The sequence below is a fragment of the Centroberyx gerrardi genome, chromosome 17 (assembly GCF_048128805.1).
Source record: "Centroberyx gerrardi isolate f3 chromosome 17, fCenGer3.hap1.cur.20231027, whole genome shotgun sequence".
In the NCBI taxonomy this organism is placed as follows: Eukaryota; Metazoa; Chordata; class Actinopteri; order Beryciformes; family Berycidae; genus Centroberyx; species Centroberyx gerrardi.
In genome coordinates, this window is record NC_136013.1 from 17,616,548 (window position 1) to 17,622,014 (window position 5,467).

The window sequence follows — 5,467 nt, forward strand, 5'->3', positions numbered from 1 at the left end:
ACATATATATCTCTGCTACCAGTTGCCAGCAAACTAATTTACTTTGAAATAAAATTGAAGCCTTAAAATGAAAGTTCAACATAAAACATGACATTAGTGACAGTGAGGTCATTGTAAAAATGTGTTATCATGACCATTATTAAACAAACTTTTTGTTCTGCAGGTGCTCCAGCACTCGGTCAGAAAGTGAGTGACAGATGAATTGTGAGTGTTCATGAGGCTGGAGCTCATCACCCCAGGCTCTATGACTCTGAAGGGACAGCAGCTCTTTATTTCCCACTGGCCCTGTCTGTTTTATGGAGCCGACGGCACAACAAGGCGGTTACATGCTGTACTGTAAACTCAAGGGCAGAGGTTCAGTACCATGGACAGCAACCGGCCGGCTCAGTTCTCCTACGACAACGCTGATAACACTCAGCAGACAAATATAGCCCTTCCATTAAGGACATAGCCTAGTATTGGGGTAGTTATCAAGAACAAATCATTTAGGCCTATTATTTCGGATGCAGCATTATGAATCTGAAATGAAGAAATAGGCTAGCTTTGCATTTATCAAACAAAATGTTTTTCACATGGGTCTAATGCATCTTTAGATGAATATCTGAGATAAACCCAATAATAGGTTTGAGGCTATAAGAACGATGACCATTGTGCGGCTCCATGTGTCAATAGATAAAGGATGTGGCCCATTAGGTCTGTGAGAGTCCATCTTTCATGTTCCTAGATGATACATCTGCCGTCTACACTTCCATCAAGATAATGGTGACCTCATATAAAGAGTCTGTGAGCAATGGCCCTGATTTCATTTTTCTTATATGGAGTCATTGAAGTCATTATCAATATCATTACAATCTTCAGTGAGCCAATGAGCAGCAGAAGATGGACCTTGTTGCATCACTGTTTTGCTGCCTACTTGTGTGGGAAATGCATTGACTACCAAAGTAAATGCCTGTCAATAACATATTATGCTCTGTACACCGGCTTGTCTGTAGGGATGTGTGTCTTCTCCTCTTCTTTGTATCCCTGAGGTGTGTGTGTGTGCACGCGCTCGTGTGTGTGTGTGTGTGTGTGTGTGTGTGTCTACATGAATGTACCTCAATTTACTCCTCTTCACCCCCATAGTGCAGCTGTGCCTCGGAGAACTCTTGTGAAGTAATTGAATGAGCCGGGGCAGGGGGAAACCTGCGGCAGTGAATGTGGCGCCCGCTGGCCTTATTATCTGTAATACGGCAGCCGCTCCCGCCTGCGCTTTGTCGTCCGCTCATGAATACAGAAATGAATTTGATGGACGTCAGAGGTGAGCACAGAGGGGAGAGACGGGCCAGGGACGTTTTAATCAGCTCCCAGATAGAACAATCACTTTATCCACCTCCGCGGCTCAGAGGTGAATTAGTGTTTAACATTCCAGGGCATGCTTTCTGACAGGGGACTCCACCTCACACAACCAACGGACTGCAGAGATTATCGAGAGACACTCTGATGCTTTTGATGAGTAAATTAGGGCTAAACATGCCCCCGGGACTTGAGCAACCGATAGGCAGGGAAAACTTCATTTTGATAGGATGCTATTAATCACTGCTCTTGGAAAAGAGAAGAATGGGTTACTTAGAAACCATTGTTTAGATCTTTGCACATATGAAAACAGAGATGACGAATAAAACCATCTGTGGTTTTCCTTGAAGTGGCTTTCCCTGAACTGATTGATTATACAGGAACCATTTGCAGCTATTGATATTGTATTTTGTAGCTGTTCTTCCCTGGATTTGACCCTAACCCTAACCCTAACCCATTCTGATCATATCTTTGACGTATTTCCCAGAGATATATTGTTGTAGGAAATGTTTTGTTCACTCAGACCACCCACTGAGGCTCCAAGTTCCCCCTCCTCCTCTAATTTGTCATAAACTCAAACATGACTCCACTCCACTCCACTAATTGAGTCCAATGTCAAAGCAGCTTTTCAGAAATGATGCAAGAGACATGGAAACATCTGTCCTTGTCCTCATCAATATCATCGCCAAAAGTACAGAACATGTCGGAGACGGTTCCAGTCGACGTCGAGGTCCATTACTGTTTTGCTCGGCCACTTTACAGGGCTTTTTCACAGTGACCAGGTCTGGTGGGCATCCTTCTAAAGTACACTTTAGAGTCTAGACAGCAGCCTCTGCATTGCTCTCGCAGACAAACAGGCAATTTCCCTGCTCACCTTCTGTGCTTTTCCAACAGCTGGGTACAGACCAGAATGTCTTTTGCTTTTACTGGTGCCGGTTCCAAGAGGAGGTGGACCGCCGTCTCAGAGCGACGCGCTGACTTCTCTGAGATTGCCAACAGCTGCTTTTCCGGTTCTTCCAGGAGAAGCCAGTCATAGAGAACCAAGCTTACTTGGTGCAAGAGAGCAGTGGTTCTCAACGTGGGGGTCGGGACCCCCCAAGCGGGTCGCGAGGTGATTTGTGAGATAGGAAAAATATTTCACTACATTTCACAAATTTCTACTATAGAAGATTAGTGAATAGTTTTCAGCATCTAGGCCTCTGACAATTAATCAAATGAAACAAGCTGGAAAGGGAAAATCATTCTTTGGTTGAACTGTTCACCACTCTTCATATGAACACCTGTGATGGGCGTTGCAAGTTGGCATTGTTTTGTTTCAAAGGGGTCAAGGGGCCAAAAAGGTTGAGAACCGATGCAATAGAGTATATGTGACCCAAACAGTGGCACACAATCAGTGTAAGTTGAGCATGAATCACAAGGATAGTCGACAGATTGGAAAGATGCAGTTTGCTTCCATCCAAGTGATCATCTGGACCAAATGTGTTTTCTCAGGGCAGAGAGGCCAGCCTCACTCAGCTGGTCTTTCAGAAGGAAGCATATAATCTTGATATCCAATGGCTTGGACTTGTTGATCTATTGCTGCTTGGTAGCACTGGATGCTTCTGTGATCTGTACACCAGGAGAAAAGTCCATCAAAGCCATGTGTTCAATCAACCTGAGGATACTGTAGACAAAATCATCCTGCCTTTATAGTGTCTTGATTCAAGTCCACTTTTAAAGACGATCCATAACCCTCATGTAATCACACCAAATTCTTTTATTATTGTAAAGGCAGTGAGGAAGATGTTTCTGAAAGAGATACAGATGGTTGTACCACTTGGCGATCTCTAGCCCAGCCTGTTAGGCCTGCCAGTGCCTCATGCCTTCATTGGGAACAAGAGGAACCTGAAAGAGCAGGTCTTCAAAAATAGCATCAGGAATTTGTTCTGTCATGAGGGACAATTTGTCATGAGTGAGGACACATGCTCTCTAGTCAAGTCAGCACAATAGCATGTGCTGTTCTTTCAAAACAGTGGAAGTAAAAACAATTAAATTCAAAATAAACAGCAATAATAAAAAATGAGAATAATAGGCTTTCTCCTAGCAACAGTCAATGGTCCTCATGCGCCTTGCTTTTCATTACAACCAAAGATGAGGTCAGTGGGTTTATATTTATGACTGCACTCTGTATTACGTATATGCACATTTTAAACCTAAAAGAAGTGTGAAATAAGTGATCAACAAATGGACATATTGATTTAGAATACGATTACAAATGCAAACAAACAGGTAGGTAGATTAATAAACGAATAGGATAGAATAGGATAGAATAGAATAGAATAGAATAGAATAGAATAGAACAACCTAATTTCATCAAGACAGCAGTTATGGCGAAGCTTAAGGCTGTTTTTCTCTGTCAAAATAGTTTACATCTGTTTTAGACAAACCCATTTAGAACTATTTAAAAACTAATCACTTCATTAAGCCGTGGCACTTTTGTTCTAACGTGTAATTGTTCTCTTGTTCATGCCCGCTTGTTTTCAGTCGGGGGACAAAGGCTGAAGCTGTGGCTGCGTGGTGTCCACAGCTAGTCTGATTAAATCTGGGTTCCTCACTGGCTCTCTCCATGGTGCTGAAAGAGCCCTCTATCAGATTACACCCAGCCAGAATAGGACTCAGGCTAATCCATTACAATAATTGATTGACAATGCATTGAGGGTGGTCATGTAGTGAGCACCAATTACAGTCATGTCCTATTGCACTTTCAAATTGGCTAGGGTTGGCAAAACACACGGAGCCAATCGTTCATTTGGCAAATACAGGAGGTTTCTGTACATCTGGTGAAAACGAGGGCCGGGTGATCTAATCAGTGTAAAGTGACCAAACTGCTCTAAGGCTCGCTCTATAGCTGTGACTGTGTGGCAGAAAGAGCAGGATGAGACCTCTGTGAAGTAACTTGTTATGGGAAACTTTCCTACTATATCTTCAGTATTAATCTTTCAACCTGTAGGTGGTGCAATGAAGTAAGAACTGGGCTCTCAGCCCAGAAGCTCAGGTTTCTCTTGAGGTCAATCTCTAAAGGCCAGACAGCAAACTACAGGCTATAGCTTAGGCATCTGTTTAAGATGGTCATCTGCACAAAGCTGGCCAAATGTATCAAGACAGTGGTTTTACAACACATTTTTATTGCCTTTTCATATACGTTTTTTATCTTAATTAAATTGACAACATTAATAAAAGGGGAAAACGGGGGAAATATTTAAAATCCTATAGCTGATGATGAGGTTTAGGGGGATGTAGTTCAGCCTGCAGTACAGGAGCTGCAGCTGTATGTTAATTAGGCGCCGATCCTTCAGTGCTTCCCCTCGCGCAGGGCAGCACGCGCCACTGAGCAAACACGCGCATGCGTCCGTAGCCAAGGCCAGCACACTGGCTCACGCGCTTCACAGAAATTATCACGGGGGAAAGAGGAACTCGTTAAAATGCCATCAAAGCTTGTAGTCCCAACAAGCCACGACTAATAGATCTGCAAGCTAAACTTTTACAACTTTAAAAGAGACGCAGCAGAGGCAGAAGGGCGAAGTCATGATTCTCCTAACGAAAAAGAACTATTGTAATCCTATAATAAAAGTTAGGATAGGGTTAGGCTACTAAATTAACATCACAGCAAAATATATACTATATACAACATCCTATAGAAATGTTACATTGATACCATAGGAAATAAAAAACATAAAGTATGATAACGTCACTTAGAACTCACTATTAAGTATCACAAACACACTATAAGTCATTACAGGAATATTATAGTGATTTTTCGTTAGGATCAATAACAGTGTTTACAGGCAGACCTGATAAATTCTCCAAAAAGAAATGTTAAATGAATGACGCCCAACTCAGTATAGTCATACACATTCATTAAAATATTTCACTCTGACAGAATTTTCCGTTTCTATTTCATGAGCATATAGTTTCTGGTCTGGCTTATGCAAAATAGTCCTTTTCCCACCGAGGAAAACACACAAGTTATTAAAACAATTTCAGCAACTCTGTCAGTTAACAAACCATGCGTCCTAACACAAATCTAATAAAAATAACGGTGTGCATTCAGGCAGGTGAGAAGGCACCAGGACAGAGAGGCCCATTGAAAGGCGTA